The 25,638-nt window shown below is 42.1% G+C and overlaps 1 protein-coding gene and 1 long non-coding RNA gene across 5 annotated transcripts in view; one reads left to right on the top strand and one right to left on the bottom strand.

Annotated features, from left to right (window-relative positions):
* The window catches only part of CALN1 (calneuron 1), a 422,349-nt gene that overhangs the window by 190,698 nt on the left and 206,013 nt on the right, over positions 1–25,638 (top strand). The window lies entirely within an intron of this gene.
* LOC123331655 lies at positions 607–3,019 on the bottom strand. 3 transcript variants are annotated; one of them, XR_006548431.1, is made up of 4 exons: positions 2,750–3,019; positions 2,304–2,582; positions 751–1,424; positions 607–668 (listed from the first exon to the last, which is right to left on the bottom strand). It is a non-coding gene; the product is annotated as an uncharacterized LOC123331655 (long non-coding RNA). The 3 variants fall into 3 exon arrangements; XR_006548429.1 differs by having other exon boundaries at positions 2,782–3,019; XR_006548430.1 differs by lacking the exons at positions 607–668; positions 751–1,424 and adding an exon at positions 2,090–2,149 and having other exon boundaries at positions 2,782–3,011.

Here is a 25,638-nt window from a genome sequence, read left to right as displayed (position 1 = left end):
ATCAGAGTCTTTTCCAATGAGTCAACTCTTCACATGAGGTGGCCAAAGTATTGGAGTTTCACCTTCAGCATCAGTCCTTCCAATGAACACCCAGGACTGATCTCCTTCAGAATGGACTGGTTGGATCTCCTTGTAGTCCAAGGGACTCTCAAGAGTCTTCTCCAACACCACAGTTCAAAAGCATCAATTCTTCGGCACTCAGCTTTCTTCACAGTCCAACTCTCACATCCATACATGACCACTGGAAAAACCATAGCCTTGACTAGACGGACCTTTAACCAATCTCTATTTCCAAAACTCTTCCGTCACCCCAAACAGAAACTCTGTAGCCATTAAGCAGTAACTCACCATTATTCCATTACCGCCACCCCTGGGACCTCCCAGTCTACTGTCTCAAAGGTTCTGAGGTGGGTGTCAGGACTTTGCGGTCCTGACAGCCCTGATGGAACCCCACAGATCTCTGTCTGCTTCAGAGCTGAGCTGCCAGGTTTTCTGCAGCTTAAGGGGTGTTATCTTCGCTTGCCTGGTTTTCTGAGTTGTGTAGGAGCTCTGTCTTTGTTCTGCCGCCTGTTCCTGGTCCTTGGAGAACAAGTGCAGACACTCTGTGAAGCCCGGGGGCCTCAGAAAGAGTTCTCTCAGCTCTCCTGCCCCCTGCCGCCAGCTTTCACCTCATTTGCTTCAGTCACTCAGTGAAGGTCCCGAGGATGCAGGTGGTAAGTGGTAGAGAGTAAGTGCTCTGCATCTGGGCACCTCATTTGCTTCAGTCACTCAGTGAAGGTCCCGAGGATGCAGGTGGTAAGTGGTAGAGAGTAAGTGCTCTGCATCTGGGCACCTCATTTGCTTCAGTCACTCAGTGAAGGTCCCGAGGATGCAGGTGGTAAGTGGTAGAGAGTAAGTGCTCTGCATCTGGGCACCTCATTTGCTTCAGTCACTCAGTGAAGGTCCCGAGGATGCAGGTGGTAAGTGGTAGAGAGTAAGTGCTCTGCATCTGGGCTCCTCATTTGCTTCAGTCACTCAGTGAAGGTCCCGAGGATGCAGGTGGTAAGTGGTAGAGAGTAAGTGCTCTGCATCTGGGCTCCTTGGGATTCGAATCTCTCACAGCAGCCCACACACAGCCCCTGCAAGTTTGTTAGAAGTCAGGCTGATTCCTCCTCAACCCAGTATGCACCATGAATGAAAGCAGACAGTGGTGCTTCTCTGCTTGGAAGGGCTCATCACTTCCTGGAATTTAGTTTGTTTAAGTTTCTTTGATCCCTCAGCTCTCGGATGGAATTAAAAAAAGAAAGAAACTATGACTTTCTGGTTTATCCTGCTTGTTCTTATTACAAGTGAGGAGGGTGGTCTCTGAGCTTTCCACATTCCAACCATAAATGCAATCCTAGCTTCTTTTGCTTTGTGTTTGAGTCCATGATTTCTAGGATTCTCTGAGGACAAGAAGTAGATACTTTAAAAAAACATTTCTTGTGGTTTCTGCAGTAAAATTTGCTTTTTCCACCCTAAAGCAAAATCCTTTCAGCTACCCCTACAGATAGAACACCATTTACTGGTTCTCAAATGAGCAACAAATTAAGAAGGCCTGAGCTGTACATTTGCCAAAAGACAGGCCCCATGGATTGCCCGTGGCCCACACTGACAGTGTCTCAGATCTACTGAGCACAGCCCTTTTCCTGTCTCCAGACTAGCCAGAGCTCATCGAGTGTCCCACTGGATTGAGTGGGCCTCATTCCTGCTCCGGGTACGCCTACTCTGTTCTCTGTCAAATCAGAGCAAACACCCTGCTAAGTGCCTCCCTGTTCCAGCACATCTCCATCCAGTGTGCCCTGCTCTGTGGGTACTTCTTCACCCCTGTGCAGACATCTCTCCTCCTGTGCCAAAGGCCCAAGGGCATAGTACCCCAGGGGACTCCCCCTGGTACACACCTCACACCCTTTCCCTGTTGCATTCAATGTTAGTAAACAGTCAACTCATTCATTCCCTAGACTCTTAAGAAACCCCTGTTGACCAAAAAAAAAGCACAACCTAAAAGTTGAGAATTGTGTTTTATTCAGTGGACTTGCTGAGGACTTAAGCCAGGAGACAGCCTCTCAGATAGCTCTGAGGGGCTCTTCTGAAGAGGTAAGGGAGGAGCCAGGTTATATATTAATAGGAGCTAAAAAAAAACAAACAAACAGATAGTCAGAACATTGAAAGATTTCTGTTAAAGAAAACCAGACATCTTAGTTAATGAACTTAGTGCTTTTCTATGGGTGGAAAGATACAGGAGTCTGGGCTCATTGAAATCATTCTTTTGATATGCACCTTACCTATCTAGGGCCAGTATCTTGTTTTTCTCCATCCTGAATCCCCTCAGGTCGCACAGTCAGGGCAGCTACAGTGGTTGATGGCTTGATGGCCCCCAACATCCTTTGTTTGCTGATGGAACAGGTGACCTTCTTCGTCCATACCTCCTCAATGTGTCACACAACATTCTAGGCACTTGGCGTTGAACTGTGGGGATACTGAAGAAGCCACATCCCCGCCTCTATGGAGCTTCCATCCAGTACTTCTTCCGTCCTCACAACCTTATGAAGTGGGTTCTTTCACTGATGTCATTTTCCAGGTGAGAAAGTAGAAGCACAGAGATACTAAGTAAATTGCCCCGGGTCTCCCAAAATGATACAGGTGAAGATTCCTGCAGGAACATAATTTATTTGCAGGGCAGGAGGGGCTGTTTTCTTCCCAGTTGTCGCAAGGACTGAACTACTCTTACCCAGCGGGCGCACCTCCAGACAGTGTGCTTACTTGATAGTCTGCAGATTTGGCCTCTGGATTTCACTCGGATAAATTGCTGTTGCCAGTTTTTGTGTGTTTGTGGATTTTCAGGGCATTTTAATTAGGAATCAGGGGAGGGAAGGCAGGCCCTGTTAGTCTGGCTGCCGGGATAGCTTGGAGTCTCTTAAGCCTTACTTATGACACAAATCACCCACGTGGATCAAAATTTGGGCTCACTGCTTGTGATTTAAATGCTTGCTGCCATTTTTTCTGAGGGGCCCTAAGTACAGGTGGCCTGTTGCATGTGTTTTTATTTAATCCTGGTTGCCTTCTCAGAGTAGGTAGCTGTAAATAAATTGCTTGATGGGGGCACCACCAAAAATAATCATTTCTCATGGTATGCTCTGAAGGCAAACATTTCACCAAAATTTTAGGAAACGTATGCTTTTCTAACATTCCACCCCTCACTTGCCCAAGCCTCAAAAAGGGCAGGCACTTAACACAACTGGCAAAAGATGAATAAATTTCCCCCTCATTTACATAACTATTCATTAGCTAGGGTTGCCATGGTAACGGTGCCTTCCAGACACAGACCTGTGGGCCCCGCACAACTTCATTTTGGAAACTGTCTGGAAGCCTGTACAATTCTCCTGGAGCTTGACAGGGGAGGGTGGTTTTAGGCAAGAAGGAGACTAGAGGTTTCCAGTCATCTGCAGGTTACAATTACCAGGTAAGTAGACATAGGAAAGTGAAAGTGTTAGTTGCTAAGTCGTTTCCAACTCTTTGCAACCACATGGACTGTAACCCCTGTCCATGGGATTCTCCAGGCAAGAGTAGTAGAGTGGGTAGCCTATCCCTTCTCAGGGGATCTTCTTGATCCAAGGCTTGAACCTGGGTCTCCCAAATTGCAGGCAGATTCTTTACCATCTGGGCCACCAGGGACACAGGAAGAGCAGCATTTTACTGGAAAACAGTCTGTGATGCTCTGGGTGTTCTCTGCCTGCCAGTCACTGGGTGCAAGACAGTCAAATACAAGCACAGCTCTTATTTTACCCGTGTCATTTGTCCCCTTGGACACATGCCTGTCTATTTGAGATCCTGGGATATAAACACACGCGCACACACACATACTCATCTCTATAGACTTTTTTACAATGAAGGCAAGATCCCTGTTGAGGAAAAGGGATTTGGGAATTGAGGGTTTGTGCAAAAGAGAGAGAGTGCTGGAGACTTTTTGAGGTGGGTTCTAAACTTTTCCCTGCCTCTGGCTGGTCCAGGATCCTGGTCCAGTCCAGTGACCTCGAAGCCACTTTCAGTCATTGTGGAAGTGGTTCTCCAGCTTTGCCAATGAGACCTTTCCACAGCATAGCAAGTGGCTCACAGCTGCCTTCCTGATGTCACAGATGTGCTGAGCACAATCCTCCTTTCATCCTAGGACTGGTCAGAACTCATCCAGAGTTGAGTGGGCATCTTTCTTGCTTCAGGTACCCTTGCCCTATTGTCTGTCCAAATCAGGGCACACGCCATGCCCAGTGCCTCCCTGTTCCAGCACATCTCCAGTCCTGGAGTGTCCTTCTTGTCTGGAGAACCTTGACTAATACATCACTGTTATCTCTGCCTGAAGCATCTTTCTTTCCCATGGCCGTGAGTTCACATTTTCAGATGCTTTCTCCTCCACAGAGTCTTCTCTAATTCCTTCCTGCCTGGCTAGAAGCAATGTCTCCTTTCTTCAATTTTTATAGCACCTAACTGTAACCCTTATATCTTTCTTTAAACTCTTTATTTTATATCAGAGCATAGCCAATTATGGATTCCCTGGTGGCTCAGTGGTGAAGAATCCGCCTGCCAGTGCAGGAGACACGGGTTTGATTCCTGGGTTGGGAAGATCCCCTGAGGAAGGGAATGGCAACCCATTCCAGTATTCTTGCCTTGGAAATCCCACAGACAGAGGAGCCTGCTGGGCTACAGTCTAAAAGATTTGGACACAATTTAATGACTAAACAACAATAGCCAATTAAAAGTGTTGTGACAGTTTCAGGTGGATGGCAAAGAGACTCAGCCGTATACCGTGTCCCTTCTCCCCGCAATAAATCTTTTAAAAAATATATCTTGTCTCATGAAATTTTAACCTTCTCCCAAGCATGTTCTACTCAAATTTACATTTGGCACCCCTAGCTCCTAGCATGGTGCCTGACATGTGATAGATACTCTGTAAATATTTGTTGATTAGTAGAATAGATGAATGTCTGTGCACTTGGCAAGCAGGATGTGAAGAAACCGTATCTGATGCAGGGTTTCCCATAAAACCGGCAGCTGCGCAATTCGTTTTATGGTGGGGAGCTGGCCACACAGACTCATCGACGTGGGCCCTGAGGGGTCCTACACGTATGACTAGGGCACCGCCTCACCTCTGCAGCCCAGCTTGGACTGCATCTTCTCTCTGGAAGTGGTTTTCCTCATGAGTCCAAATGTGATATTTTCTTTCTCTGAACTCTTAGCATGACTGGATGTGACCTCTCTGGTTTACCTTCTCAGTTAACTGACCAAAGGCTGGTCTTACCTGTCTCGTTAAGAAAGACTGATGTGGAAGTTGGACTCATGTTTATTGCCCTCTGTGGGATAGTCAGCTTCTTTTCTTATGTATTAATTTTTATGAAGCTATAATTGGCACATAAGTTGTATGAGTTTTTGGTGTACAGTGTAATGATTTGATATGTAGTGTGATGTGATTATCACAATAAGTTTAGTTATCATCCATCGCCATATGCATTTTTTTCTTGTGATGAGAACTTTTAAGATTTTCTCTCTTAGCAACCTTCAAATATGCAATACAGTGTTGTTAACTATAGTCACCATGCTGTCTGTTAGATCCCCAGGACCTATTTATCTTTAGGAAGTTTGTACCTTTCTTTTGATTACCTTCACCCATTTTACCCACCTCCCCCCCACCCCCCCACCCCCACTTCTGGTAACCACCAGTCTTTTCTCTGTATCTATGCATTTGATTTCTTTTAGATTCTGCATATAAAGAGATTGTGTAGTATTCGACTTTGTCTGATCTATTTCACTTAGCATAATAGCATTTATATTGTCGCAAATGGCAAAATTTCCCTTTTTAAGGCTGAATCATACTTCTATATTTATATGTATACATGTTTTCTCTATCCATTTGGTATGGTCAGCATCTTAAGTGTAGGGTTCTGGCGTTATTAGGGCTTCCCAGGTGGGTGTAGTGGTAAAGAACCTACCTATCAATGCAGGAGACATAAAAGACATGGGTTCGATCCCTGGATCAGGAAGATCCCCTGGAGGAGGGCATGGCAACTCACTCCAGTATTCTTGCCTGGAGAATCCCATGGACAGAAGAGCCTGGTGGGCTGGTCCATGGGGTCGCAGAGAGTCGAACACGAGTGAAGTGACTTAGCGTGCTTGCATGCACCTGGCATATTGACTTTGATTCCCTTGGTTACCCGACCCCTTAAACATGGTAGGTGCTCAACAAAAACTTTTGGAAGAGGGACTAAATGAAACTCTAATCCTACCTCTTCTGTTCCCAGAGAAACACTCTTATGATCTTATGATGCCCATTCCCCCAGGCTAAAGTTTAACACCCACACTTGTAGCCTAGAATTATAGGTTCTTGGAGCCATGGGGAACTAGAAAGAAATCAGGACTGATGGGAGGCTCTCCACCTGCTTCTGTTTTGACTTTCCAGGTGAGTTCAATCAGGCCTTGGGATTGGAAGCACTTCTGCTTAATTTCACAAGGTTTATTGAACCAAACCTCCAGTCAGACTTAAGAAACAGTCATCAGGGTGGGGCGGGGGTGTAAAACACATGACAGAGTCTGGTCCCCTCAGAAAGAAGCTGCAAAAGCTAAGAGCGGACAGTTAAAATCTATAACCCAGGATTTTACATCAGATTTTGAAACTGGTGCTTTGGGGTCCCTTTGATCTCAAATGACAAGTTTTGTATACAAAAAGTAAGTCCTGCTTCATAGACCTGTAATATGTTCAGGAAACTCCTCCCTCTTCAAGAAGAGAGAAGGGAGAGATGTTAAGTGGATTCCAAAGAGGTGAAGGAGATTCATGAATCACAAACAGTGATCCAGAGCGGGAGGGATATAGTCCATGTTTGAGGTTCCCTGTCATGGAGAGGAACCCAGCTGGGTCCCAGAGGCCTCCGTGCAGAGAGAAGGCCAGGCCAGGGGAAGCCTCCTAGAGGGCTTGGGACAGTTGGACAAATTCTCGGGCCCAGAGCAGACTTCACCTGTTCTTGCCTGGAATCCTCAGGAAGCAGTGTGAAAATGATGACCTAGTGCAAGTGCAAGAAAAGAGATGGAGAAGGTAATGAGTATTCGGCCTTTGTGGCAGCATTTCACCTTCATCTGCCCTCTCCCTTCACATGTGTCATTGTGGCTGGCTGACCAAACTGGTCTTGACAGAGAGGCCTTTTGCTTTGTAGTGACAAGAGTTTTTCCTCAAGCAATTAGAAAAGATCAGGTGGAAGGGAGAAGAGGTTGGGACAGCCCAGGGCTGGCGGGAGTTGCTTGAGGACGGTCAGGCACCAAGACTGTCCTCTGTGCCCCACGGGGTTTAGGGACAGATGCTCTGTTCACGGGAAGGACGTTCTCTATGGGGACCTCTGTACACCCTCAGGAGGCCACGGTCCGTCTCTGCCTCCTCTCTGACAGCTTTAAACTCATTATGCCGTTTATGTAACAGCCTGCTTTTTTGTGCTGTTGCATATGCATTAACCAAACGATCGTAGGATCTCAGGGTGTTTTGCCAAAAGTTTTCACTTTTGTCTCAGGTTCGAAGGATCTGTTAACAAAATAAGCCACTCATTATGTACAAATAAATAATACAGATATTTATTAGAGAATTATCTAACTTCTTTTCAACATACTAACCTTAAAAGAAAAGAGAAATAGAAAGAGCAGAGAATACATCACCAAACTGGGTTTTAACCAACATCCAGACTTAATCAGCACTGAGAAGTCCTGTGTCTCAGCACATTTGGAGTCTCAATTGGGAAAAGGGTCCCAGGCAGCACATCGGCTCCATGGATGAGACTTCAGATTGCAGTTCAGTTCCCATTTATAATCCCAGGACAGAAGCAAACTGTCCTCTCATCAATCTGTGACCAAACTGCAAGCCTGGTTTCATGTTAATGCTGTTTGTTTTGTTGTGTAAAACTTGGAATGTTGCTAAGCCTGGGGCTTGATTGGCTAGGCCCTCTCCAGGGTCTCAACAATCTTAAGATTCCTCCCCCGTCTTATCTATGGTGCTGCCAGTCTTGCACTCGCAGCAGGCAGTCGCTCCCAGTCAGGGCAACATCTAGGCAGATTAGAAGCAGGGTCAGAGGCTGCTCTGCTTTGTCTCTGAAGCCTAAACAAGACTATTTAATTTCCCTAACAAAGGGTAAGGAGAACTGGAGAGCAGAATGCACACAGAAAAGTGGTCCTCCAAAGACAGTAGGTTCTAAGCCTTGAAACTTGAAAAATGTTACCTTATTTGGAAAGGGATCTTCAAAGATATGATTAAGTGAAGAATCTTGAGCTGAGGAGATAATCCTATATGATCAGTTTGGACCCTAAGTGCCTTCACACCTATTCTTTTTTTTTTTTTTTTTTTTTAAAGATCAGCTTCTTTTTAAAATTTTTATTTATATATTTTTGTCTGTACTGGGTCTTTGTTGCTGCTTTCAGACTTTCTCTAGTTGTGGCGAGTAGGCATTACTCTTCCTTGGGGTGCTCAGGCTTCTCATTGCGATGACTTCTCTTGTTGAGGAGATTACCGGCCCTACAGCACGTGGGGTCACTAGTTGCTTTGCACAGGTTTAGTTGCTCTGGGGCACATGGGATTTTCCCGGACCAGGGATGGAACCCATGTCCCCTGCATTGACAGGCAGATTCTCAACCACTGGACCATCAGGGAAGTCCCACATCTATTCTTATATTTGTGTGTGTGTGGAAAGTTTTTTTTTTAATAAATTTATTTATTTTTAATTGAAGGATAATTGCTTTACAATATTATGTTCTTTACAATCTTTCCTACCCAGGAATCAAACCTGGGTCTCCTGCATTGCAGGCAGACTCTTTACCGTTTGAGCCACCAGGGAAGCCACAGTATTATGTTGGTTTCTGCCATACATAACATGGATCAGCCATAGGTATACATATGTCCCTTCCTTCTTGAACCTCCCTCCCACCTCCCGCCCCGTCCCACCCCTCTAGGTTGTCACAGAGCACGGGGTTATAAGAGGGAAGCAGAGGACAGATTTGGCACATACAGAGTAGAAAGCCATGTGGAAACAGAGACAAAGATGAGAGTGATGGAGCCACAAACCAAGGAACTCAGGCAGATGCCAGAACCTGGAAGTGTTTCTGGAGGAAGTGATCTTGATTTTGACCCAGTGATGCTGACTTTGGGTGTCTGGCCTCCAGAACTGTCAGAGAAGTTTTTGTTGTTGTAGGCCCCCAAGTGTGTGATGATTTGTTACAGCCGCCACAGGAAGCTTATACAGGATGCTACTCACTACAGGCAAACGTCCCACTTGTCCTTGATTGATGTCTGCCCGAGCAGCAGCTGCTTGAATCTAGTACCTTCTACGGCCACCCGTTCCACAGTCAGAGAGTTCTGATGGGGTCATCAGGCTGGTTCCAGTGAAGTCTAATTCACCCCATGGGTCCTCAGCCACTCAGTGTCACCTGTGCTCCTCATGTGCTTTGATACCTGATGTCCTGGTTGACAAGTCAAATTGTCCTTAATGGGAAAGTGATTTTCACTGTTCTCAAAAATTGTTCTGAACTCTACTGCAGCTTAGAATAAGTCTACTTCTACTTCTGAGAGTTCTCCATGTGTCTTCCCCCCCATCCCCAGTTTTCCTGCAATTATCAATATAAAAATCATGATAATAAAAATAGTGTTGTTTGGAACTTCCCTGGACCAGTGGTTAAAACTTTGAACTTTCAGTGCAGGAAGTGTGGGTTCCATCCCTGATGGGGAACTAGGATCTCATATGCATTGAGGCCAAAAAACCAAAACATAAAACAGAAGTAATATTGTAACAAATTCAATAAAGACTTTAAAAAATAGTCCACATTAAAAATTTTTTTAATAGCATTATTTTGCATCATTGTTATGGTTTAACCTTTTCAGAATTTTTTTTTTTTTAACTATCTTGAGTAAGGTAGCTAAGTGAGCATTAGTCCAATAGAAAAATATGGAAAATAATGTGAAAAGAGGAGGAATGACTGGACCCAGGTCAACAAGTAATTAATGGAAAGCCATGATTATCATCCAGGATCCTTTCAAGTTCATCACGATATGTACCACTGGAATCCAAGTGGTGTGAAGGCAGTCCAGGGGGTGTGGAAAAAAATCCACTGTGTTGTGGTAAAAAAGTACTAGGAATTCCTCATATGTATTTTTAATCTAAAATCAAGAAGAATGTGGAACTTTGTCATGCATCTAATTTATGAATAACTGAATGTCCTGTGTGTTTTCAAATCCTCTACTGATGGAAGTGCATACTTTTTAAAAAGTAAAGAGACTGCTATTCTCCACCATCCTTGTCCTTTTTAGCCAAAACATGTTGTTGTTTTCTAAAATTTCCACTGAATTTTTTTCCAAAATAGATTATTTGAGGTTTGATTCAGGATGATATTTATTCGTGAACGTGTGGACACAAATTAGTAGGTGCTAATGAGATGACTGAATTAGTCTAGTTAACTCATCGTCTAGTAGGGGAGCCAGACGTGTAAACAATGACTAATAGACCACACACTTAGACATAAAGAGAAATGGAGGGATTACATTTTGAAAAATTAAGATACTCCACAGAGTTTGGGAGGTGGAATGGAACTGGCTGAATTTCCTCTCCCTTGACCTCTGATTTGTATCAACCACTTTATGAAAATAAGAGAGATGGCAGAGGTGGACTGAGGCCAACCCTTGATGGACCACTGCCCACGCCATGTGATGCATGGACACGTGACAGGGTGGGCTGTTCAGCACATCACTGGGCAGCCTATGCCCATTCCTCCTTAGCAAAGCGGCTTATTGACCAATTCTCTATACATTTTTTTTTTTGAGAGATACCTGATACAGATAAATTTTTCCCTACAAAATATTGCTCTCTAAAGTGTTTTGGAAGCTTGGAAGATGTGAAGGACCCATTTTGGCTGTGTAGACCTCAGACAGCTTGAATTTCTGCCTCTATTTTCTCATCTTCCCATCACTGGACAAAAACATCGAAGTAGCCTGTCTTTCTATTAGGTTGGCCAAAAGGTCTGTTCAGGTTTTTCCTTAGGATGTTATAGAAAAACCTGAACAAACCTTTTGGCCAAACCAGTATTTCAGCTCAGCCTACTTGGAGGAGTAAGTACATATTGAGTAAGTCCTCTTCAGTGACTCTTGGCTGCTCTGTGCTCACTTTCTTGTCTATAAACCTCCTAGGGTTGTTGTGAGGGTTAAATTAATTGGGTGTTTCAATTTCTTATGTGTCTGCCACATAAGTGATCAAAGGTGTAAGCTCATTTCATCATTGCTATTGTCAAAGTGCCCAGTAAAGGTGTGGATCTAATGCTGCCTAACTCCTTCGGTCTGGCGGGGTGCCCTCTTCTGGAACATGTGCCTGGATCACACTGAACCTGAGTGCCTCTAACACTGGGAGCTCGTCCCTTTCCACTACTGGTGTGCAATGTCCATAATGACCCTCAGGAGTCCTTAGATAGTTTCCATGTATCATCAGATACCCCAGGGCAAACAGGTGTCCTAGAGTGGGGAGTTCTCAAAGGTTGGTCCTTACTGACTTCTGACACTTCCACTGGCCTTTGTAGAAGTCAAATCACACAGAATTCCATCATAATTTTATTATTGTTGTTGGTGAATGTTTGAAACCTTTTTAAAATTCACAGTGTGATTGTCTCCAAAGGCAGATCAGTTCACGTATGGTTGAATTTGGTTAAACAGCAATAAACAGAAAAGAATGCTTGATCTTGGAAGCATTTGCTTTTATTGAAAAAAAAATATATATATGTCCTGAATAGTATGGGAAATGACTGCCTTAGAAAGAGTGTATTTGAGTTTCACCAAATTCAGCTGGTTAATTTTTATATGGAAAAGTACTAATGGACAAGCTAGAAAAGGATAGGCTGAATGCTAAACTAAAATTAGGTAAATTTGTAACTGAATGAATAATTGTGCTCAAGGGAAGGTTCCCAGCAACACACCTCGGGGCTTTGCCACCAACTTTATTTTGTTCAAAAATCTTTGCAGTGATTTGCTGAAGCCAGTGCATGATGGGATTAGGATCCAAAAAGGTCTTGACAGGCTGGAATAATTAGGCTGAATCCAACAAGCTGAGACGAGCAGAAACAATTGTAAGGCCTTGCCCTTGCCTCCTAACAACCGGCGATGCAAGAACAGGAAGTGAAAAGCATGATAAGAGAGGGACAGCTCTAAGCACAGGTGCAGATGCTTGGCACTGGCTTAGACGTGGATCCATAGAATGATGGAATGGTATTTCCAGGCTGTGTAATTAGAGGTATTGTGTCACAACAAGAGAAGTCATTATCCGCCTCTCCCCTGACTGACTGGACCACAGATGAAGTATGGGTTTCAGTTCTGGCCTCCTAATTTTAAGATCCCATACAGCACATGTGGCAGGGAGGACCAGGATGCTAGCTGGACTCCAGATCATGTTCTCTGATGCATCAGATGGAATTGGGAATGCTTGCTTTGTAGAGAAGATTCCGGGAGGTCATGAGAGTTGTCTTCAAATATTTTACGTTGCCATTTGATAGTCAAAGAGCTGTCCTGCTTGAAGAATTAAACAATTTCTGGGGGACTCCTGAGGACTAGAATAAAAGTCAATGGATGAAAGCTGCTTCTGGGAAAGCAAAGTTTGACGTAGAGAAAGACATGCCATAACTCTTCAGTACTAACATTTCCAGCAGTCCATAGACAATTGAATTATAGTGGGAACACACTTTAGAACAATGCCTCAGAGTCACCTCTCAATGGCTCAGCCAATAAAGGATCTGCCTGCAATGAAGGAGATGAGGTTCTATCCCTGGGTTGGGAAGATTCCCCTGGAGAATGGAAGGGCTACCCACTCTAGTGTTTTTGACTGGAGAATTCCATGGACAGAGAAGCCTGGCAGGCTACAGTCCATGGGGTCACAAAGAGTCAGACACGATTGAGTGAGTCACACTACACTTTTTTTAGACTTAGGAGTTGAAATTGTTGGCCAAGATTTGAGGATAGGTTGTATTGTTGATTTAAAGGTAGCTCGTGGGTTTTTTTTTTTTTAAGATTCTAGATGTATAAGTGACCAAGGTCATTGAGATGTAATAGCCTGATGTCTGTTCATGACCACACATATAATAGTAGCCCTACTGCTGCTGCTGCTAAGTCACTTCAGTCGTGTCTGACTCTGTGCGACCCCAGAGACAGCAGCCCACCAGGCTCCCCCGTCCCTGGGATTCTCCAGGCAAGAACACTGGAGTGGGTTGCCATTGCCTTCTCCAATGAATGAAAGTGTAAAGTAAAAGTGAAGTCGCTCAGTCATGTCCGACTCCTAGCGCAAGAACCACCTAAAACCAAGGTCAGAATTTTTTTTCAAAGATGAATTTGAAATCAGTACTGTAGCCACCTCATGCGAAGAGTTGACTCATTGGAAAAGACTCTGATGCTGGGAGGGATTGGGGGCAGGAGGAGAAGTGGATGACAGAGGATGAGATGGCTGGATGGCATCACTGACTCGATAGACGTGAGTCTGAGTGAACTCCGGGAGTTGGTGATGGACAGGGAGGCCTGGCGTGCTGCGATTCATGGGGTAGCAAAGAGTCGGACACGACTGAGTGACCGAACTGAACTGAACTGAAATGCCTGAGTAAACACTCACTGGACATGTAGGGGTCCTGCATCAAGGAGCATGAAGGAAATGACCTTGAGTCTGAAGATTTGATGCCAGGATTTACAAACACCTCTTCCTACATTAAAATAATACATTTATTGCAAAATATAGTTTTCAGCAGGATTATACCATCTAGCATAGCCAAATGAGCTGGCTCCCAAACCCTTCCCCACCTAATTTGATCAGTTTTCCAATCTAATTGGATTGTTTAGAATTGTCCATCTGGACCACAAAAGTGTCTGCCAAAAGTGGTTTGTTTGTTACCCGAATTGGCTTTGAATAGTTTTCTCAGTTAAAGGTTCAATTACACCTTGATGGTTTATAGAATCTTTATAGAGAAAAACATGGTTTTCCCTGATTTTCTTCTGTTAACAAGATGTGTATCCAATTCATCAATAAAAGCTGTTCAGAGTAGTTCAAATATATATCCAGGCTTACTCTTCAAGTTATACATTTTCAGCTGCCAGAACATGGAATAATATAACTTTTTATTAGCACTCACGATAAGTCTGGAGATAATAAGAGTTTTTGGCTGGTTTAGTTTAGCCACTCAAGGCTGGTATGTGTGCGTGCTCAATTGCGTCTGATTCTTTGTGACTGCATGGAGTGTAGCCCACCAGGCTCCTCTCTCCAAACATTTTCCAGACGGGCCCTTTCCCAGGAGACCACCAACTCCCTTTTCTTACATTGCATCACCTCATACCATTTTGAAAGATTTTACATGATTTTGCAAATGTTAAAGCCTGCTAAGTCATGCAGTCTGAGAGTTAAAGCCTTAGAAGATTTCGTCTTTTTAATTTTGATTTTTAAATTAACATACAGTATGACTGACTTCTTTTGGTTGTACAGTTCTGTGAATTTTTAACGTGTAGACTCACATAACCATCAGTTCAGTTCAGTCGCTCAGTCATGTCTGACTCTTTGCTACCCCATGAACCACAGCACGCCAGGCCTCCCTGTCCATCACCAACTCCCGGAGTTTACCCAAAGTCATGTCCATTGAGTCGGTGATGCCACCCAACCATCTCATCTTCTGTATTCCCCTTCTCTTCCTGCCTTCAGTCTTTCCCAACATCAGGGTCTTTTCAAATGAGTCAGCTCTTCGAACCATGAACACATTCAAAGTACAGAACTGCTTGATCATGCCCCCCAAATCCTTTGTATCTAAGTTCCTGAGAGATACTGGACTCCAGATTGTTTGTTGGTTTTTTGTGTGTTTTCCTTGTAATGTCTTTGGCTGGTTTTGGTTTCAGGGTAATGTTAGCCTCATAAAATAAGCTGAGAAATGTTCCTTCCTCTTTTATTTTTCTGGAAGAGATTGTGTAGAATTGATACTATTCTCCATAAATGCTTGGTAGAATTTGCCAATGCAGCCATCTGGGCCTCTAGATTTCTTTTTCAGAAAGTTTCAAATTATGAATGCAATTACTTCAATAGGACTAGTCAGCTTATGTCATTTTATTCATTTTTGGTGAGTTCTGTATTATCTAAGGAATCAATCCATTTCTTTTGTCTTATTTGCTTAGAGCTTATATATTGTATGTACTGACATTGAAAACTCCACCAGACATGTTGTAATTTTTGGTTTTCAATCGGCAAGCATTTTTTTAAAGAATAGAATAGGATAAGGATAGTCTATCACCTTTACCCAGATATTACCATTCCTTTACTTTGGATGTTCTAAGTTCTCCTCTGGTATCATTTTTTTTCTCTCTGCGGAAGTTTCTTTGTCTGCTGACAATGAATTTCTCTGTTTTTCTTCATATGAAATGTCTTTGTTTTGCCTCCATCCCTGAAAGATATTTTCACTGGATGTAGAATTCTGAATTGACAATTCTTTTCTCTTAGCACATTGATTTCTTTTTAAATTTTTGGCCATGTGCTGTGTGAGATCTTAGTTCCCCAGTGAGGGATGGAACCTGCCACTGCTGATTGGGAGCTTGAAGTCTTAACCACTGATCACTGGAAAGTCTGTCTCTTAGCACTTCAAATACTCTGTTCCTCTTCTGCAGACCTCCATGTTTCATGATGAGAAGTTCGCCATCACTTGACTTGTTACTTCCCTGTGGCTCAGCTGGTAAAGAATATGCCTGCAATGTGGGAGACCTGGGTTCAATCTCTGGGTTGGGAAGATCCCCTGGAGAAGGGAACAGCTACCCACTCCAGTATTCTTGCCTGGATCATGGACTATAGTCCATGGGATCTTGAAGAGTTGGACAGGACTGAGTGACTTTCACTTTTCCTTGTTGGTAATGCATCCTTTCACTCTGGCTGATTTTTAGACTTTTTTGTCTTTACTCATCAGCAATTTGATTATGATGTCTCTGAGCTTGTATTTCTTTAGGTTTACCCTATTTGTGATTCATGGAGTTTCTTAACTCTAGTGGTTTATTTTGGCTAACCAATTTGGAAAGTTCTCAATCATTATTTCTTTAAATGTTTTTTCTTCTCTGTAGCTTTTCTCATCTCCTTGTATGACTCAGATAGAATGGACATTAATCACAGGAGAGGAGAAGGATCCATCATTTTTACTGATACTAATTAAGTTCATCAACTCTTTCTTCTATCATTTCCATTTTTTAATTGAGCTTATCTATAGAGATGTTTTGTTACTGGTGCTTTTTTGTGCAGCTCTAAAATATCATTTAGGTTCTTATTTATATCATCTGTTTCTTTGTTGAAGATTTGTCTTTTTTTCTCTCTAGGATATTTGCTCTCACTTGTTGCAGTATTTCTATAATAGTTTGGTTTAAGCTTCTTTCAGATAATTCCAATACATGTGTCACTGGCATCTGCTGTTTGTATTTTCTTGTGCAGATAGAAAGTTTCCTTGTTCTTCATATGTTGAGTAAGTTTGTATTATTTTCTAGACATTTAGAATATTACCTATGAGACTCTGAGACTTATTTACATTCTATGGAGAATGTTGATATTTTTGTTTAAGAAGGGAGTTGAGTTGGTTGGGTTTAGGCAAGTTGAGCTATTTCATATCCTGAAAGATGATACTGTGAAAGTGCTGCACTCAATATGCCAGCAAATTTGGAAAACTCAGCAGTGGCCACAGGACTGGAAAAAGTCAGTTTTCATTCCAATCCCAAAGAAAGGCAATGCCAAAGAATGCTCAAACTACTGCACAATTGTACTCATCTCACACGCTGGTAAAGTAATGCTCAAAATTCTCCAAGCCAGGCTTTAACAGTACATGAACTATGAACTTCCAGATGTTCAAGCTGGTTTTAGAAAAGGCAGAGGAACCAGAGATCAAATTGCCAACATCCGCTGGATCATGGAAAAAGCAAGAGAGTTCCAGAAAAACATCTATTTCTGCTTTATTGACTATGCCAAAACCTTTGACTTTGTGGATCACAATAAACTGTGGAAAATTCTGAAAGAGATGGGAATACCAGACAACCTGACCTGCCTCTTGAGAAACCTGTATGCAGATCAGGAAGCAACAGTTAGAACTGGACATAGAACAACAGACTGGTTCCAAATAGGAAAAGGAGTATGTCAAAGCTGTATATTGTCACCCTGCTTATTTAACTTCTATGCAGAGTGCATCATGAGAAACGCAGGGTTGGAAGAAGCACAAGCTGGAATCAAGATTGCTGGGAGAAATATCAATAACCTCAGATATGCAGATGACACCACCCTTATGGCAGAAAGTGAAGAGGAACTCAAAAGCCTCTTGATGAAAGTGAAAGAGGAGAGTGAAAAAGTTGCCTTAAAGCTCAACATTCAGAAAACGAAGATCATGGCATCTAGTCCCATCACTTCATGGCAAATAGATGGGGAAACAGTGTCAGACTTTTATTTTTGGGGGCTCCAAAATCACTGCAGATGGTGATTGCAGCCATGAAATTAAAAGAAGCTTACTCCTTGGAAGGAAAGTTATGACCAACCTAGATAGCATATTCAAAAGCAGAGACATTACTTTGCCAACAAAGGTCCATCTAGTCAAGGCTATGGTTTTTCCAGTAGTCATGTATGGATGTGAGAGTTGGACTGTGAAGAAGGCTGAGCACCAAAGAATTGATGCTTTTGAAGTGTGGTGTTGGAGAAGACTCTTGAGAGTCCCTTGGACTGCAAGGAGATCCAACCAGTACATTCTAAAGGAGATCAGCCCTGGGATTTCTTTGGAAGGAATGATGCTGAAGCTGAAACTCCAGTACTTTGGCCACCTCATGCGAAGAGTTGACTCATTGGAAAAGACTGTGATGCTGGGAGGGATTGGGGGTAGGAGGAGAAGGGGACGACAGAGGATGATATGGCTGGATGGCATCACTGACTCGATGGACATGAGTCTGGGTGAACTCTGGGAGTTGGTGATGGACAGGGAGGCCTGGCGTGCTGCGATTCATGGGGTCACAAAATCGGACACAACTGAGCAACTGAACTGAACTGAGGCCACTAATTCTGACCAATTTTCTTGGGATTATGGTTCCACTGTCCAGCTTCCAAAGCTTTTGTATAGCTATTCAGATCTGTTCTGCATGTGCACACCCCACTGGCCCTGCTGGGATCTGAGTAGTGTTTAATTTCCCCGTTCAGTTTATGGTAAGCTGTTTAGGGTATGCTGCATGAACAGTGTGTGAGTAAGCCTGGGATTTCATAACTAATACTATGGAGGAGCTTTGCCAAGCTCTTCACTCTCTCAGACCTTCCTGACACTTTTCAATTCTTTTGTTTTTTTATTCCTACAGTCAGAAATTGGGATCTTTATTTGTCCCATTTTATTGTGCTCTTTCCATGCACACCCACTTGATTCAAACGGTGGAAAAACAGAAAGAGAAAATCATCAGGGATTTTTCCCTCCTTGAAACAATGACTCCTTTGATCAAAGCAGAAGGTTTTTTTCCCCCCGTCTCAGAGATTTTAGGATCGTACAGATTGGGGCATGAGGAAATGGGGAAGTGACATTCAGTATTTCCCCCACCCTTTCTGAGCACTGACAGACCCCCTTTCCACACCCAAAGCCAACACTAGAGAGCCTCCTGGGGTCTCACTGTCCACACCAAGGTCCACTCCCAGGCTTCACACCATAGTGCCTCTTGCCTGGAAATATCACAGGAAAAAGACAGTAAACTCTTTGCTGGTTTCGTGGTACTTCAAATACAGATCTTCTTCCCTAATTCCTCCACTACTGCTTACTTCTCAGAATCTTCAAATTGCTGCTGCAGGCATTCTGTCCAGATTTTGCAGCTGCGTTCAGTGCAAGACACAGGGTGGAATCTATCTACCCATAGCCAGAAACCCTTGGAAAATTTTCGCAAACGTTTTCTTCAGCCTAATGGTGAATTGAGTGTTCTACTGCAAATGAAGTCACTGTATCTGAGCCATGGAGTGTCAGGGGTCTGTAAAATGCTGAGTGATGCCCCAGGACCACCACAAATAGGAATATCAGCTCTCACGAATCTTTCCCTTTTGGTACACTGTGAGCACCTGGGTCTGTGATTGACAGCCATTGTCTGAAATCTATTATAATTCAATTTCTTTCCGGAGTAAATTTTGTGCTTATAATAAGATTTCAAAGCAAACTCATTCCCAAATACATAGTTTCTATTAAATTTAGTTTAAGTGCTGACATACTGGATTTTTCTTTCAGGAAGCTTCTGTCAGTGCAGAATACTTAAGAGAGCACCCTAAGTATGAGGAGTGTCAGGATTTTGGGTTCAGTCTGTCCATCTCTCCTTGGCATGTGTTTTTGAAGAAACCTTCATCTCTACTATTTTCACTTGAGTGTTGCTCTCATACTCCTGCAGTAGTGTTGCTAAAGAAGAGAAAGCATTGGTGTTGGGAGGAAGGAATCCCTGCTGACTTAGGTTAGGAGATCAAATCTTGGAAATACAGGAACAAAGAAAGACTGAAATCCATAGATTGAGTGACATTCTGAAGAGTGGTTTGTTAATTTTCCTTGATAAATATTTTTTAAGAGTTCATTTAAAAGAAATAAGTTCTGCATATCCTTATACATCCTGGAATTTTCTGAACTGTTTCATATACTTCTGAAGTTTCCATTTAAAAATATATATGAAATTGGATGTTCCCAATCCAGGAACCATAACATCTAGGTATAAGTTCAAATTTATTTATTTTTTTAATTTTATTTTTTTTTAAACTTTACATAATTGTATTAGTTTTGCCAAATATCAAAATGAATCCGCCACAGGTATACAAGTGTTCCCCATCCTGAACCCTCCTCCCTCCTCCCTCCCCATTCCATGCCTCTGGGTCGTCCCAGTGCACCAGACCCAAGCACCAAATTTAAAACCTTGAATCTTCAATGAAATGGAAACATGCCAAAATGATTATATGTCCCCTTGTTGATGACCATATTTTAAAGTCAGACGATTCCAGTAATTGATTATTTTTAACTCTTTTTGTTTAGTGCAGTCTGTCTTAGGTTCTTTTGCATATTACTGTCCTTTGGAATTACCTCGTCTCTCACTGTGACCAATGCCTGTGATCTACATGGGGCAAAGGCATAGTTTCCATAGGGAATTTGGTAAAGTTCTTTTCCTCAACTATTTCTGTTCAGAAGTCACCATCGTCCAAAGTCCTGGACCCTTGCTTGGCCTTCTGGTCAGTGTGTGGACACATTCTATGGAGACACCCCTGGCTGTGGGCTAAAGCATCCAGGTGGTTACAGCCTTTATCAGCTCCAGCAGCCACCCCGTAGTATTTACTCCTACTTTGTACTCAATCAAACTAATAACTTCTGGAGGTAGAACAATCGAACTTATTATCATCAAGGGACTCATTGCAATGAGATGTGCAGCATATAGAGATATTTAATGTGCTGTAATTTTTTTTATATGTCGTGTAACAGTGGGGCCCCAGAAGAACAGTGTTCTATACAATTCTAATTTTGCATGAAATGATCTGGGTGGTGATTGTGTAACATTCTGTGTAAGATATGCAAAGGGATGATGCAAAGGGACACCTTACTTCTATACAACTTAGAAAGCTGTGGTGCATGATCCACAAAGGAAGTCCTCAAGATTCAGCCGCATGCTTGTTCCAGGAAAACGTTAACCCTTTAGAACTATTGTATGTATAATACATATATAAGATAGTTCCTAACTTAGGAGTTTGGGATTAACATATATACACTACTGTATATAAAATGGGCTTCCCAGGTGGCTCAGTGGTAAAGAATCCACTTGCCATGCAGGAGATGGGAAGATCCCCTGGAGAAGGAAATGGCAACCCACTCCAGTATTCTTGCCTGGGAAATCCCATGGACAGAGGAGCCTGGCGGACTACAGTCCATGGGGTCTGAAAAGAGTTGGACAGAACTTAGTGACTAAACAACAACATATATAAAGTAGATAATCAACAAGGACCTACCATATAGCACAGGAGACTCTACTCAATATTCTGTAATAACCTTTATGGGGAAAGAATCTGAAAAAGAATGGAGATATGTATATGTATATGTATATGTATATGTATATGTATAACTAACCGAACCACTTTGCTATACACCTGAAACTAATACAACATTGTAAATCAACCACACGCCCAATATAAAGTAAAAGTTAAAAAAGAACTATTTTGTATGTACCTTTTAAAAGCTTTAAACAAGAGAAATACCTTTCTGTTTTATTATAACCCAATTACAGGCTCATATAGAAACTTTCAGACTTTCCAAAAATGCGAGACTTATTAAAAAAACTATGGATCCCTGTGAGGTGTTACATGACCGATATTATATTATAAAGATTTTTAATAACATGATAAATGTTCACAATTGAATGTCAAGTAGAAAGGACTGGAAAATATTATTTCAATTATTTTATTTATTTGCTTAGAAGAAAAGACTCATATGTTGTTTCTGAGTGGTGTGTTGATTTTCATTTCCTGTTTGTATTCTTTATTCTTTTCTATTTTTCTTTAGTATAAATAATGCCATGATAAACGACATAGTGCAGAGATAGTTATCCAAATTTCTGATTAATTCCTTAGGACGGGTTCCAGAAAATAAATTATGGAATGAAAGAGAAAAACATTAAAGAGGAACTTTTTATCTAAATGGCATTGCCAAATTAATATCCAGAAAGGCTCTGCCAAGACCTGTTCCCATCACTGGGGATGAGGAGTCTCGGCAGACTGCACACTGTCTTCTCACTTAAAAATAAAATCTTCACGCACTGGGGATGTGGGAAATGCCATCTTATTATTGCTTTAATTTGCATTTATTTTCATACTATTGAAGTTGAACATTCCCACATATTTAACAATCATATTTTCTTTTGTGAATTATCTATTCACATCCTTTAGCATTTATGTCTTTTTAATGAATTTCTTTGTATTTGAGCAGTATTACCCTTTTGTCAAGTTCATGACATAGAATTTTCCTCATTTATTGCTAAATAATGATTTCATCTCTGAATTTTTTTAACATAAGATGTATGTTACCAAGTCTGTGAATCTTTTCTGCTTTTCTTGTATTGATTTGAAGCTTAGAAAAGTTTTTCCCTATTTCACATATATATTTCCTTTACATATCTTTAGGGTTTTAGAGTAAAATAGAAAGTGAGGAGCAAAAATGGATTTTTCTTTCTAAATTCTTAAGTTATCTTCCCAACACCTTTTGTCAAATAAACCTATTTTCTATTCAATTATTTCTGTTTATTATCTATATTTCCTGTAACTTATTTCTCAGTAACCCTGTATCTCCTATTCATTCTTATATCAGTCCTTTTTTCATTACTGTAGTTTTGTAATACATTTTATTATTTGATACAGAATTACTGCTCTTAATTACTTTAAAGATTTTCTTGCCTGCTTATTCTTCCAAATGACCTTAAGAGTCATTGGGAAAGCTTCAAAAAAATTCCATAGGGACTCTTATTGGAATTGCTTCATACATATAAATTAATTTGGAAAAAATTAACATCCTTACAATAATCTTTCCGTCAAGAGTCATGGTATTATTTGCCATTGTCTTTAAAGACTTTTAAAATATTTCACTAAAATTGTACATGTGTATACATAAATGTATATATATATACACACATACGTATTTTCATTGCTGGCTCAGGAAGATCCCCTGGAGGAGGAAATGACAACCCACTCCAGAATTCTTGCCAGGATATCCCATGGACAGAGCTCTACAGTCCATGGGGTCACAAAGAGTTGGACACGACTGATTGTGCATGCAAACTTGAAAATGGCATTTAGGATCCATATGAGAAAATCATTTTATTCATATGTATATATGTGTGTAGTAGTCCAACTCTTTGTGACCCCATGGATTGTAGCCCACCAGGTTCCACTGTCCATGGAATTTTCCAACCAAGAATACTGGAGTGTGTTGCCATTTCCTACTCCAAGGGGTCTTCTTGACCCAAGGATCAAACCCACATCTCCTGCATTAGCAGGCAGATTCTTTACCGCTCACCACTTGGGAAACCATATGTGTGTGTGTGCGAGCTCCGTCATGTCCGACTGTTTGTGACACCCTGGACTGTAGCCCTCCAGGCTCCTCTGTCCATGGGATTTTCTAGGCAAGAATACTAGAGTGGGTTGCCATTTCCTTCTGTGGGGGATCGTCCAGACCTAGGGATCGAACCCATGACTCCTGCATTGGTAGACAGATTCTTTACCACTGAGGCACCTGGGGAGCCCTACAATGAAATATTACTCATCCATACAAAAGATTTAAATAATGCCATTTGCAGCAATATGGATGGACCTAGAGATTTCATACTAAGTGAAGTAAGAGAGAAAGATAAATACCATATGATATCACTCATATGTAGAATCTAATTTAGAAAAAATAAGAAAGAAAAGAAACAAATGAATTTATTTACAAAAGAGAAACAGACTTACAGATATTAAAAATAAATTTATGGTTACCAAAGAGTAAACATGGTGGGGGAAGGATTAATCAGAAACTTGGGATGAACACACACACACACATATATAAGATAAATAACCAACAAAGACCTACTGTATAGCACAGGGAAAGGTTCTCAATATTCTGTAATAACCTTTTTGGGCAAAGAATCTAAAAAGAATAGACCCATGTATTTGTATAACTGAGTCACCTAGCTGTCCACCTGAAACTAACAACACTGTAGATCAACTATACCGCAATATAAAATAAAAATTAAACTACAAAAAAAAGCTACAGGGAGAGAGAAGTCTCAGTTTCCATCTTGTAGCTGAGCAGAGAAGAAATGCCTGTTTTCTGAGGATGCAGGGGGAAGCCCTCCCTCTGGGGGCTTCCCTACTCAGAAGCATGGAGACCCCAGCCCACAGAGCAAATTTTTCTCCACAAATTTTAGGAGTCAGTGGATCAGGATGCCCCTGCCGCCCATCTAGCTCATGTACACAGGTGAGGTCCTTTCTCTAGGAGACTCCCAGGTGAGGCAGGTCCCCTTTCTGCTGGCCCCTGGGCACCCCTTCTCTGTACCATCCCTTCACCTGTGCTCCATCATCTCTGGGAGCCCTTGCCCACTTGAGTCTGTGCCCACAGCAGAGGGGACTTGCCAGGAGGATGGGAGGGAGAGCCAGTTGGGATATAGCTGCAGGCTCAGAAGTCTCTGGGTTCTTTTCTGTTAAGTTTTCTAAATGGTTATCGCTGTCACACAAGAAAACTATTGATTTTTAAATGTGTGTCTGGTGCATAGCCACTGTTACTAAATTTCCCAGAATGACTGTTGTTCTTTCTAGACAATCATACCGCCCTCTGAATAGTGGTAATCTTGTCTCCTCCATTTCTGAGGTGATTATTTCTCACTTCCATTTCACATCATAATATTGACCAGCATGTTGAGAATAATATTGAATGAAAATGATAGCAAGTATCCTGGGTCTTACTTATCTGAATGGGGATTCCTCCCTGCATGAGGATATCTGTTCTGGTCTTAAAGTCGATCACTCTTACTCTTTTAAGGAGGTCACTCCTACTTTTTCCATGGAGAAGGAAATGGCACCCACTCCAGTATTCTTGCCTGGAGAATTCCATGGACAGAGGAGCCTGGCAGGCTCTAGTCCATGGAGTTGCAAAGAGTCGGACACGACTAAGCAACTAACACACATTCTTTTCCCAGTTTTAAAAAGTCCTGATGAGATATTATATTTAACTCAGCTTCTTTGTGATATCCATAGAGATCACCACTTAAAAAAATGATTTCTTTACTTATTTGACTGCATCAGGTCTTAGTTGCTGTGTGCGGGATCTTCATTGCAGCATGCAGGATCTAGCTGCCTGACTAGGGATTGAACCTGGACCCCCTGCATTAGGAGTATGGAGTCTTAGCCACTGGACCACCAGGGAAGTCCCCATCATCTTCTCTTTCATCATTTCTTTTCTGTCTTATTTTCCTCTGTCTTTATTTAGAGTAACTTAGGGTTGTGGGTTATTTCTACAACTGTTTCTGCTGCTGCAGCAGCAGCTACCTTTATTACTGCTACTGCAATTGCTCCTCTCCCCTCCAACATAACATGATAGTTTCCAATTAACACTTACATTTGCCTGCATAAAATTAATATACTAATACACGACTTTAAGTAACAGACTTACCAAGAAGAAGCATATAAATAGCAAGTTGATATGTACAGGTTTTGGCTTTCCCAGTACACAATGACCTCTCTTTTTGCCCTTTTCAATTCTTGCATCCTTGCCCCCTCCCTGTTTATCATATTATATCCAGGCACTACTCTACAAATAAATTTTGGACCTTCTGAAGTGAAGTGAAGTGAAGAGAAAGTCGCTCATTCGTGTCCGACTCTTTGCAACCCCATGGATTATACAGTCCTTGGAATTCTAGAGTGGATAGCCTTGTTTCTTGTCATCCCTTTTCTCTCCTTCTCTGGTACCTCCATTTGTAGGTACAACCCCAGAATATCACATGAGGAGAAGTTCCAGCACTGGCCAGCATCGTGCTACAGGCTCCAGTCTCCACGCCCTAAGCAGGGGGTAGACTGTGGGAACCCAGTGGATACCCAC

Source organism: Bubalus bubalis, chromosome 24, assembly GCF_019923935.1.
Source record: "Bubalus bubalis isolate 160015118507 breed Murrah chromosome 24, NDDB_SH_1, whole genome shotgun sequence".
Classification (NCBI taxonomy): domain Eukaryota; kingdom Metazoa; phylum Chordata; class Mammalia; order Artiodactyla; family Bovidae; genus Bubalus; species Bubalus bubalis.
The sequence above is the reverse complement of the archived record's forward strand: the minus strand, read 5'-3'. Positions and strand labels throughout refer to the sequence as shown.